Below are 13,377 nucleotides of genomic sequence, written 5' to 3'. Positions count from 1 at the left end.
AACTAATAGAATATGATATTGAAGAAATATGACAAAATAATGCTGGTCACAAAACAAAAAAGTATATAAATATGGCTTCCTGTGTGGGTCCTATTGGCTTATTTCTGTAAGTAAGAAAGTACACCTCTTTGTTTGTAATGAGAATTACATACTTTAGGAGATTAATTGCCAAATAGCAGAGACAGAGCATCTTTATTGGAGAAATTAGGGTGAATTTATGAGTGGTGCACTGTCTGCACTCAGATCATCAACTTGGAGCACTTTAAAGCTTGAGACAATCTTCTAAGGAAGAACTTAACAAAGCTCACTATTGGCTTGCTGGATGGATTTGCAATGTTCTCCATCTCATGCAGTATTAGATATCAGTAAATGAGTTCAGAAGTAGACACTGGCCCATGATGAGTGAAGGCAACTGGAAACCTGGAGTTTAGAAATCAGAGCAAAGGCTGGTTGGCTGAACATCAGAAAAATAGGTGAGGAGAAGTATTGAGAAGTGCAAGGAGAGAGATTTCTTTTTGGGAAATTTTTGCAAAGGGAAAAGAGAATGAGACTGGCTGGAGCAGGATGAGAAGTTGAAATAAGGATTTTGTTTAACTTTTCCAAAGGAGCTTATACACATTGACTACTACTGGCAAAGGTGTAATAAATTTAAAAAGTGGTGGAGAAGACAGGAGAATCTACAGAGCTGTGACAAAGAGTTAATGAGCTCAATGAACAAATAGGAGCATTGGTCTAGAACGAGTACCTATAGAAATGAACACAGATCTCTCATGGAAAAAGAGAAATAAAATCATCTTAGAAACAAAAAGTAACTTAAAGTCATCAATAACATAACTTTCATTGGAATATCACAAAACCCAAAGGGTTTGATACAATAATTTTTCCAAGCATCTGGGACACTCTATTTCAGGGACAAAGGATCTAATCTAATCTAATGTTGTTAATTTTAGAGATGATGAAACCGTGCATGAAGAGTTGACATAAATTGTCTAAAGACACGCAGCTACTTTATAGCAAAGGAAGAATTCAAACAAATGGTCTGGTTATACCATTTCAATTCTTCAGTATTATGTCTCTGGTCTTGTGTGTTCAAAGTCATTGGTCAGACTTTCTGAATCACTGTCTATTTCTCTCTGGCATGGTCTAGTAGTGTAAGTACCTGGCACATTAAGGGAAAGATGATATTCTAGAAATAAGTCTCCTTAGAGCCTCTATCATGTCCTTGTTTCTCAGGCTGTAGATAAAATGGATCATCATGGCGTGACCACAGGGTACATCACTGAGGCTACTGCACTCTTTCTGGAGGATTGGGTACCTGTAGAGGTGAGGTATGCCCCAAAACCTGTCACACAGAACAAGTAAACAATATTTAAGTGTGACCCACAGATGGAGAGGGCTTTATATTTTTCACCAGCTGATGGAATTTTCAGGATAGAAGAGACAATTTGAGTGTAAGAGAAAATTATCTCAGAGAGAGGAACAGCACCCAACAGGCCGGTCACCAAATAAACCAGGATATTATTGATGAGGATATCAAAACACACAAGCTTGAGAATATGATCCAGTTCACAGAAAAATGAGGAATCTCCAGGTTTCTGCAGAATGACAGCTGCAGTGCCATAGAGATGTGGAGCAGGGCATCAAGGACACTGATGAGGAAGGAAAGCAGAAGCAACAGCCAGCAGAGTTTGGGGTTCATGATGACATTGTACCTTAAGGGGTGACAGATGGCTACAAAGTAGTCATATGCCATGGTTACCAGAATTCCATTGTCTAATCCAAGAAAAACCAAGGCAAACCAGATTGGGTGAGGCAGCCGGTGTAACTAATGGATTTACTATGCACCTGGTTGCTCACCAGCATACTTGGCATGGTGATAGTGGTGAAACAGATGTCAACAAAGGACAGGTTGGAAAGAAAGTAGTACATGGGGGTGTGGAGGTAAGAGTCATGGATGATAACCAGGATGATGATGAGGTTCTTGAGCACTGTGACAAGGTACATGGACAGGAAGAGTGCAAAGAGTACGGGCTGCAGGTTTGGATCTTCTGAGATCCCAGAAGAAAGAATTCTGCGGTTTCTGAGAAGTTTCCTGGGTTCATTTTTGTTAATGAGTCTGAAATAAAAGATGGGACTGGTAAGGAAACAAAAACTAGCTGAAACCTCCTCCATCTTGTCTATATTTTGAGACACAATCAGCTACAGACTTTTGCTCCCACTTATTTTCCCACTCTCCTTCTCTTATCTTTTGTTGCCCTCAATACTTCTCCACCTATCCAATTTTTTTCTATATTTATCTTTAAATCTACACATATTAATTGCACATATATATGAGGTATAATGGTTTGTTTTGAAACATGTATACATTGTATAAATATCAAAATATTCATCTTGATAACATCAACTAATCAGGAATGTAGCACATCCACCAAATCATATGTTTATATTTTCTCTTCAAAGTGAGCATTTCAAAATCCTCTCTTCCAGCTATTTTAAAATGCATAGTTCAATTTTGTTAACTACAGCAAAAATGATTTTATTTTCTACTTGTTGCATTTCAAGTAGAGCGACTTTTGAAGAATAAAACACAAAGGAAATAGTGTCTTCTTCCTTACCATGTTTTAACAAATAGAGCTCTATAATAATATTGTCAGGGATGTATATTACAGTTTGGGGAAATGTAGTGTTTGAGCCAAACCCTGCCTGTTTGATTTCGTAAGTAAAAGGTTACTGGAAAACATTCACTCCTTTATGTATTTTCTATAGTTGCTTTAGGGCTACAACAGTACTGTTTAGCACTTGTTACAAATATAATACAGTTGCAAAACTCAAACTCTTTACTATCTGGCTTTTCACTGAATAATTCTGACTCCTGATTGTCCAGAAGCTCAAGTAGACTTAATCTCAATATTTCATAAATATCCTGCAGTACTTTCAGGTGAAAATCCATATTATCAGCCTATCTTTTTCTATTAATAACTATTGCACGAAGCCATTATTTTATTGAGAGTTAAAATGCTAACATTTGACCACATGAGTACAGATTTAAAAGGGAGAAGTAAATAATTACTTGCAAAAGTACTTAAATAATGCCGGGGATTTAGCTCAGTGATTCCGGTGCCTGCCTCGGAAACACAAGATCCCGAGTTTCATTCCTGGTACCAAAAAAAAAAAAAGACTTAAATATTAATAGGAGTTGATATAATTAATCTCCATGGATAGTTTTAGAGAAATCTACTTGCTCTTTTCTTTACATTTTAGCGGCATCCTTTTTTTGTAATTTTTTCCTATAATTTTCCCTTTCTCATAATTTGTGGTAATAAAAATCCCTTTTAGCTAATATCATAAATCCTCCTTTTATTTATTTCAACCTAGATCTTTTATCTACATACAATTAAGAAAGGAAATGTTATGAGTCCACTCTGGATCACGCCCTCCCTCCTAAAATTTCTGGTTCAGTCCTCTCAGTCTCTGGTTCAGGTAGGATAAAGACTAAGCTCTGATCCCTGGAGAAGTCCTGTGTGGACCAGCCCAGGAATTGCTTTAGGTCTAGGCTATATTCCATGGATTTCCTGAATTCATAAGAAATGAATCTTGGCATCCCAGAATAGACAATGAGGAATTGGTCTCATTCAGTCCCCATGTGGTATATCTTGCAACCCCCCATAGCATCTTTACTAGAGCCTGTGGACAAATGTATAGAATGAAAAACTCACATGCTGATGAGGACTGATAAACAAATTGCTGGTACATTTCAAGGATTCTATGACTTTCTCAACTATTGCTTGAAATTGTTAGTGAGTTTGAAATCACATCATAAGGTAAGATTGCTAAATAAGATCAGACTTTGGAAATAATATAAATGAAAATGATATAACAATGCTGGTCCTTGGAGAAGATCTGGAAGTATTATTGAAGTTCCTTCTGCTAGATTCTAATCTGTCCTTATACTTACAACAAAATAAGGGTTTGTATTTTAAAATTTAATATTAAAATCATATAAAGGTAAGATTTCAATGAAAGAAAATGCTTTGAAGTTGTATTATATGCCCATTGGTGTAAGTTAACCATATTTATTTTGAAAAAAGAACATTATTGACTCAATACTTAAAAACTGTATTTAAAATAAAAATAAATGGCACATGCTGTCAATTTCAAGGCATCTGCCTCTTGGTCTTATTAACCAAGAGTAAATTTCTTCAAAGATGCCCCAGGAGGCACCATAAAATATCAGCACCACCATGAGTTCTATTGAATGGTGAAGGGAGCACAATTTTAATCTATTTGGAACCTAGGTCTTCATGCATGCTAGACAAGTGATCAACTACTGAACTATATCCCCAGCCCTTTTTATTTTTATTTGAGACAGGGTCTTGCTAAGTTGCCCAGACTGGCCTCAAACTTGCCATCCTCCTATCTCAGTGTCCTATGTGGCTGGGATTACAGGCATGAGTCACCATGCCCAGGTAACTAAGCTCTCTGCACCATAAATTGAGGGTCTGAGCAGGAGATGACTTTCCCTGGAGAGAGGCAAGTGATGGTAGCAGAATCGGCCCTTGAACATAAGACATGGGCTCAGAGAGGTGCAGATCCAATCATGAGTTCTCCAACTGTAATGTGGATCTGTGACATGTGGAGGTATCTGAAACTCTGAGCAGACTCAATTGTCTCATTTATGTAGTGGAAGTGCTGTGAAAATGTACAGAGATGTGGCTAAGAGGAAAAATAAATGAAAAGCGCTAAGTACAGGGTTCGCCTTACAAAACCCTGTGATGAATTACCTATCAGTTTGTGCTCAGCTGTGGATAAGACTGGAAGCTTATGTGGGATGTTGAGGGTGAGAGAGAAAGGAGGAAAGAGAGACATAGGACACCCCAGGAACAATATCACAGGGCTGAGCCAAATAGAGATGTGCTCAAACCCCAAGTGGGAATTCTACCAGGTCAGTGAAGGGGAGAAAAGAGCCTAAACATGTATCCATACAGGAATAGATGGACTAAGGCACAGCCAGGCAATGACATACTACTTTAATACTATTTTAATATGTTGCTCAATATTGATTTAAGCCACCATATGTTAATTTTAACACACATTCTTGCTTCAATGGGAATTTGTATTAGCCACAAATTACTTTTTTCTACTACATTCACACATAACAATAGTGTTGCCCTAAAAATTGTGAGGTTTAATGAAATTCCAGAGTGGAGGTTCCTGGAAAGGAAGGGAGGAGCATAAAGGAATAGCATAAAGGAAATTTCTTGTCTCTGTTTGTAATTCATTATTATTTTTCAATAGGCATTATTAAACTTTTAATAAACTTCTGAAGCTATCTGGCAGAATTAATGATTAAATCTGGAAGGTTGATTCATAATTGTGTTTTTATGCTCACTGTGCATTTTGACTGTTTTAATATATTTCATATTTTTTTGAAATTCTAAAAGAGGAAGAGTGGAAAAGTAGTTCATTGGGCTTCCATGGGCTTAACCTTCTCTTCTGGAGTTGTCTCAGTCGAGTATTAGTACACAGATGCACGGTAGGGAGACTGAGGTTAATAGGAGTGTTGTGTTTATTCTGAAACAGATGGAGGAAAATAACAATTTCTCACCACAAAGAAATTATAAATGTAGGAGGCAATGGTTACTCTAGTTATCCTGAATTTTAACAAAATGACTACTGTAAGCTATAAATATATACCACTGCTATTCATAAATGAAATTTTTTTAAAAGAAGGAACAAGACTTGAGTTCTGTAAGGGTGACAGCTAGAATCCAAAATAGTTAAACTGAACAGCCAGACTTACTCCACCTCAGCTTCAGCAGCAGCCAAAAGAATGAAAGAAGACAGAGAATTACAAAACACATTTGGAAGGGAATGATTCATACTCAAGAGAAGGAAAGTATCTCTGGAATTCAGAAAATACAATAAGAGCTGAATATAATGAGAGCAGACCACAAAATCTGTACAAAGGTGTAAATATATAAAGAAAGCATTACAAATTAGATTAGAATATTGTTTTTTTCTTATGGCCAGCAACTGGTGACTATTCTCTTACTTCATGGGGTAGGGACATACAAAATAAAGACAAAGAGAGAAAAGAATGAGAAATATATGAAAGAAAATGGAAGGAAAGAGTGGAGGGAGGTAGCAAAGGAAGGAGGGAGGAGGAAGGAAAGAAGGAAGAAAGGAAGTCAGGAAGAAGGAAAGAAGGAAGGAAGGAAGGGAGGGAGGGAGGGAGGAAAAAGGGACCAAAAGAGGGGGGTAAAGGACAGAGAAAAGTACTTCAATATCTCATACTTTTGGAAGAACTTCAGAATACCTGGAAGATATCAGCTAGGAATTCTGAATGTGTTCACTGGATATTGAGAGATGAAGGTGGAAAATGTATCCTGAGGAAGGGCAGATGGAACAATAGGTAGCGAGCTCTTGGGTGTGAGTTCTCATCTCTAGAAGCAGATTCAAGTGTGTGTTCCCTGATCTGAGCCCTGTTCCTGATAAGGTGGTCACAGGTTGACTATTTTCAATTTCTGTGGCCTTGAGGAATCAAATTAGCAAAGCTCCTCATTAGCCAGAGGCGCATTCTCATTTATCCCCCAAGGCAGCTCAGAGCCTTAAGGCAGAGATGACAGAAGGACAGAACTCTTGGTGACTGATTTCCAGACCCTGAGAGTGCAGGCACACACCATTCTCTTCCTACCACACCTCCTGTTGCTTCCGGGGATCTCAGGCTTGGATTCAGGCTCTGATCTCTAGACAGTGGGAGGGATCCTCCTTAGTTTAAAATCCCAGCTCATTCAGAGGTAGAGATGGTCACTAAAGCACTGGTATTAAAAATTAAAAGAAAAGAAAAATATATTTAAATGTATGACACTATTACATACTAATCATCATGGTCAAAATGAAAAAAGCAGGTATCATAATATATTGTCAAGATAATGAGAATTTAAGTTGATGCAACACCTTTGGAGCATTGTATAGTGGTGTTCAATAAATGTATCCATATCTATTCCCTAGGATGCAAATATTGGACTGCTAAATATGCACAACTGTGCACTCAACAGCCTACATCAGAATGCTCCTTGCAGTGCTATTGAGAAAATATTCCAGCTCTATCCAGGCACAGTGGTGTGCGTCTGTAATCCCAGCTCATAGAAGGCTAAAACAGGAGAAGCAGCTGTCTGAAACTAGCCTGGGCTACATAGTGACATCCTATGTCAGAAAACTAAAAAAAAATTAAAAATAAAAATATAATTCTAGCTGTAGACAAATCACTCCCCAAACAATTAAACAAATTAATTCTGCATGCTCACACAGTAGAAATGGGTGGAATAATGACAATAAACATGTGCTAAATGGAATAAACTATGGAAGCATCACAAATATAATGTTGAGCAGAAGAATTTGGGTATAAAGAACTCAATATGATATTCCATATAAAATTCATATAACTCTGTAAATATACCAGGAATCACACATCTTTGCATTTTGTTTTTTAACTTTAATTAATCTTTTGCCTAAATTCTTTTATTGGTGCAATTGAGGTATACAATACATTTACATTTAACATTGGGTGCTTGTACCTGTACATGTTGAGAACCAAGATACATCATGTACAGGTACAGCTTTGCATTTTAAATTTGCCAGTGTTGCAGCAGGTAACATTACCAAAGCATTCAAAAGCCTGGGATACACATAATATTTACATCTGGGGCAGAAACAGAGAAATTAGTCACTACAGATAAATACTGCGGAGTTGTTGTGCCTTTTATCTTTACCAATGTTCAGCAGTGAAAACAGGTAATTCTGTCTTGTAAAACCATATAGATGTACAAGATTTTGAACATATGTTAAAGGAAAGCAGCAGTGTGTTGTAAGACATTACAGAATTCCATGGAAAACTTAAGTATTCACAATCTTGGTATGATGATTCATTATGGACTATTGCTGTCATTGTTATTAATATCATCATTATCGTCATCATCATCTCATTTATGTACTACTCTAAGGAAACCCAGGATCTTGCACATGTTAGGCAAAAGCGTTATGACTGAGCTACATCCCCAGCCCTATTACAGACCTTTCCACAAAATAAGACCTATAAAAATTATAAATATATAGAAGCATTATAAACATAAATTAAAGTTTTACCTAATAAAAACATATATCCATGAAACAATCATCCATATTTATTAAAAGGTAGTAGCAAAATGAGATGTAGAATCTATGAAGATAGGAAAAGGATCTGAGGAAAGGAGGAAAAGAGAACATCAGGAAGCCAAGGGAAGAAAACATGGTCAAGATTTGATATGTAAACATACAGAAAAGGGAGGTAAAGGAGGAGGGAGGGATGGGAAAAAAGATGTGAAGAATATAATATGTGTTATGTGCCTGTACCCATTTTACAAAAGGAATATAAGCATTACATACTTACTGCACACATGTACTAATAAACTAAAAGATAAGAAAAATAATTTTATGTGTATATGTAGCAATTCTCCAAGATAAATATAATTATATTTTGCAGAACTATTCCAACAATAAAATTGTTGAAAACCTGCTTTTCTGTGAGGTATACTTGTTCATAATTGTATTTAGTTGGAAGTAAAAGAATCAATCTTTCTCCCACAACACACACATATAGACAAAACCAAACATGTTCATAACATGGTAGCTTCAAAATTTTGTGTTTATTTTTTTCAAACAGTGAGTCATACACATGTTTAAAGTTATTTCACATAACTTTTGATAGAGGAAGAATATATAAGAGATATCTGATCCAGGCTTTTCAGAACTTGGGGTTTCTCTATGTTAACATATTTCATCTTGATGCAGGCTTAATTCACTTGCAATAAAATAAGAAATGGGAATAGGTGTGGAATATAATCATACTAAATTTTATTGAGTGTTTTCTATTTTCCAGGAATTCTGCTAAGAGACATGCCAAAATTACACACTACATCAGTAGCATTGAAAAGACCATCCTCACACTGCTCATGTTAGAATCACATATGGTCATGTTATAAATGCACATTGATGACCCACTCCACAAGCTGGAGCCCAATCTCTCAGGTCTGGAACAATGGTCCTGGACCAATGAACCTTGCCACAAGCTGTCCTGCTGATTCAAATACACAGAAAGGGCTGTGAACCACCGAGCTGCTTAGTCTACTCTGCCCATGATAATCCTATTCATCTCACCAAGGACTAGATTTCACATGGGCAGAGGTCCCAATTTTGGTCTACAATATGTCAAAGTATGGTTTCTGAATAACTCCATTAAGAGCAGACCCAAGGAAATTCTAGTCACATTTCTGTCTCTCTGTGTCACATCAGAATAAGACAACTGCAATTGATCCCAGCTCTATCTGTTGGCCATGAGGAGACATAGCACAGGGTAAAGCTCACCCAGATATGGTGAATACAGTATGCTCTGCCTGGAGGCACCCCTCCTTTGCTCAGTTTATTAAAGATGATGATGCTCCTTGATCAAATTTGACTGGAATCACTTTTGTGATATTTGAGACACGGCTATACTCATGGTAGAATTCATACATTTCATAATCATGTTAAATTCTAGAATAGGAAATTTAGAACAATTTCATTGATGGGAAGCCAAGTGTAGTTGGTACTATTAGTGCTATACAAAGAACACTTTTATTAACCACTGAGCCCAGCATCAGGAATGCCAGCATTTACTGATGATAAGGAATAGATGTTCTGTTCTCTGGCAAATTACTGCAGCTGAACAGAAACCTGTCAGGAAATCCATTGTCATAACCCAGGTAACAATACTTAGGGTATCGCAGGGGGATATAAAGCAGGCCTTCAGATAAGAATAATTCTGGGAAACTAAATATATGGCACTATCCATGGATTAATCCCGGTTCTTTAACTATGATGAAATACTTAGCTCCTTGCTTTGTCCCATAATTGTGCTGTTACTAATATTCTCCTAAGAAGCAACCCCCTCCCTATGCACTACAAGAAGAATCATTTGCTCAGGTTCTACTCTATGTAAAATGACCAGGAAATCAAGCTCAGAAATGTAGGAGCTTTATATGACTCTCTATGCTATAGAACACCAAAGTCAGATTTCTAATCTAAGTTGAAACACCCGTTTCTAAGCACTTAGTTGTAGAAGGGTCTACCAGTTTGGCTCACCCCATTTCCCTGTTCTATGATTATTTCTAGAAGACTAAGTCTAAAGCAAATGACACAGTTCCAAAAGGCAAGTTGCCTTGATCAGTTTCTTCAAGGCTTCCTTCATGTCTTTGCTCCTCAGACTGTAAATAAAGGGGTTCATCATTGGAGGGACCACTGTATACATCACTGAGGCAACTGCGGTCTTCCTGGATGAGTCAGTCACTACAGAGCTGATGTACACACCAAAAACAGTTCCGTAGAACAGGGAAACAACAGAAAGATGAGACCCACAGGTGGAAAACATTTTGTATTTTCCCTCAGTTGAGGGCATATTCAGAACAGAAGAGGTAATTTTAAAGTAAGAGAAAATAATCCCAAGGAGAGGGACACCACCCAATATGCTGGATACTACATATACCAAGATGTTGTTAAGGAGGGTGTCAGATCAGGCGAGCTTGATGACCTGGTCCAGTTCACAGAAGAAGTGGGGGATTTCCAGGTCTGCACAGAATGACAGATGAAGTACCATCAGACAGTGCAGCAGGGCATCTACAGTGCTAGTGAGCAATGAGAACAGAGTGAGCAGAACACACAGGCAGGAGTTCATGATGACTGTGTACCGAAGTGGATGGCAGATGGCTATGTAACGGTCATAGGCCATTGTTGCAAGCAGAAAGTTTTCCATTCCAGCAAAAACCAGGACAAAGCAGAGCTGAGTAAGACAGCCTGTGTAACTGATGGTTCTGCTGTGTCTCAGGATGTTCACCAGCAACTTGGGGACTGTAGTAGAGCTGAAACAGATGTCACTAATGGACAGGTTGGAGAGGAAGAAGTACATGGGGGTGTGGAGGCAAGAGTCAGAGCTGATGACCAGAATGGTGAGCAGGTTCCCAAGCACTGTGACCAGGTACAGGGACAGGAACAGTCCAAAGATGAGAGGCTGCAATTCTGGGTCCTCTGAGAGACCCAAAAGTAAGAATTCTGCTGTACTTGCTTGGTTTTTTGCTTTCATATTTGTGAGGAGACTAGTGGGAAAATATACATAATGGGAGAGAGATCAGATTTATTTCTTTAGAAAATTCTTACAGCTATATATTAAAGTGAAGCAAATATTACTCTTTCCCTCTATCTTCTGCTCACATCTCCTTTTCCATCTTCTTTGTTTTCTCTCCTCTACTGTCCTATGCTACCTTATCAACTAAATTTTATTTGCTGAAATCTACTCTTTTCCTACATTGCAATACGAATCAAATAGAAAAAAAACACACATGGCTTTTCTCTTGAAAATTCTCCAAAACTTAAATCAGCAGGAAAACCAAAACCAATGTTAAATCTAAATGTACAATCTCAGCTTCAATCAAGATTTCAACTGAGAGAGAATTGCTCTAGTGCTTGCTCTGTAAATGAGAAATGGTTTGGAACTGTGTAAGAAACCTCAGTCTTTTCACTGGAACAATGGGGAAATGTTACAAAATCTTACAAGAATGTCGCAAGAATGAGAAATAAGAAAACCAAATGCTTTAGACACAATATTAAGTATGAGACGCTTAATATATCTGTTGTAATTTGTTTCTGCCATGGATATGATCACATTGCTTGGAATGGATGATAATGGAAGAAAAATGATAGGTAGGACAAAATGTAGAAGGGTGACAGAATAATACCTCACCTTCTTAAAACTCCTTAGTTGGGTAATAGCACACTAGCAGGAAGGATTGATGTACTCAACGTCTCATTGAGAATCTTGCATTTATAGAGAAGCAAGAAGAATGCACAAGTCAATCAGCTCGAGATTAAATTCTCATGTACGTATCTAGCAACTAGAATAAATAACCTACATGTGGCAGCAAACATAAGAGAAATGTAAGAGAACAAAGTAATTTGCCTAATAAAATATCTATGGAATGATAAGATTTAAATAGATTTTAAAATACCACTGTAGGGATAGAGACCTGTAGGTAGGGAAAGATGAGGGATTCCCCCCCCCGCCCCAAGGAGTTTAGACACATGGTTGAACAGGCTTAACCACCTGTGGAGAGCTGACCAACTGCTGTCACAATTCCTCTTTATGCTGCACCCTGCAAAGCTTAAAGGTTTGCAAAAGTTAAAAGGAAAAAAGGAAACCGGACCCTAAAGTAGGCAAATCCCCCAAAGGCTCTTCCCCATCTTTCCTAGTAATAAGCTAATCGACCAATCAAGTAGAGGGACCCTCAGCCCAGAGACCGGATAGGCTGCCAACTACTGTAAAGTCAATTCCTTGAGACCCCCTTAAACAGTGGCTGCATTTTGGGAACCCCTGCCTGTATCTCTGAGAGAAGGCAGCTGTACTCTTGAATGATTGCTGAATATAAGTACAAACTTTGCTTCTATGCTTTGATCTCTTATCTTAATCTTCCACAACCTTCCCAGTGGTTGGGAGAGTCAGACCCAGGATGAAGGAGATGTTCCACCTGTCTCTGCCCAGGACACCACTGATATTGATATTAATTCTTAATTCCTTATCTTTCAAATAAAAAACCACTTCAAAGGCATTAAATACCTAGGTATACACCAGTCATAATTAAAGTAGATTGTCATATTTGCATTGGATATAAAATGATACATATTTACTTATACATAGTCTCAATCATATAAAGATACTGTTTTTTCTTCCTGAAGGAACCATTGCCCACCATGAACTGGGCAATGATTATTGTGGTGCATTTTCAATACATTGAATTTTTTTTCCAGGAAACCATGTTTTGGTTTTCTTTCTCTATTTTAAGAAAAGAATACATATAAATTTTGTACATTAATTGATTTCAGTGTGGTATTTCCGTACCTGCATGAAAGTGTTCACTGATAAAATCCAATGCTTGTATTTTATCTTCCCTCCTAAATCTTTCCAAATGTGTACTATTCACCTGTCTACTTTCAAGTAGACCTTTTATAGACTCCATGTATGAGACAGACCATCTTGTTGAAACATGATGTTATATATGGCATTTTCTCATTTGTTTGTCAAAATTAGTATGTTTAGTTACTTTTGAGTCTTCATCTTTTTTGGTATGGTACATTAATTTTAATGACCTTTCCAAATTCTAATGTCTAGTTACATCACATTATATAAACATACATTACATAAGCGCACACATACATATTTGTATATCAAATGTACATTTACAGACACTCATATATACGCATGAAATACTATGTAGTGTGTAAAACCTTAGAATAATATCTGAAGGAAAATTAACT

The 13,377-nt window shown here is 37.3% G+C and overlaps 2 pseudogenes; both read right to left on the bottom strand.

Annotated features, from left to right (window-relative positions):
• Positions 1-1,167: 1,167 nt before the first annotated feature.
• On the bottom strand, positions 1,168-2,102 carry LOC106008633 (olfactory receptor 7G3-like; annotated as a pseudogene).
• Positions 2,103-10,198: 8,096 nt separating this feature from the next.
• On the bottom strand, positions 10,199-11,155 carry LOC101723148 (olfactory receptor 7G2-like; annotated as a pseudogene).
• Positions 11,156-13,377: the final 2,222 nt, after the last annotated feature.

The sequence above is a fragment of the Heterocephalus glaber genome, unplaced genomic scaffold (genome assembly GCF_053883595.1).
Source record: "Heterocephalus glaber isolate CG9 unplaced genomic scaffold, H.glaber_assembly_v1.0 deba00001733, whole genome shotgun sequence".
In the NCBI taxonomy this organism is placed as follows: Eukaryota; Metazoa; Chordata; class Mammalia; order Rodentia; family Bathyergidae; genus Heterocephalus; species Heterocephalus glaber.
This window is presented reverse-complemented; position numbering and strand designations above follow the sequence as displayed.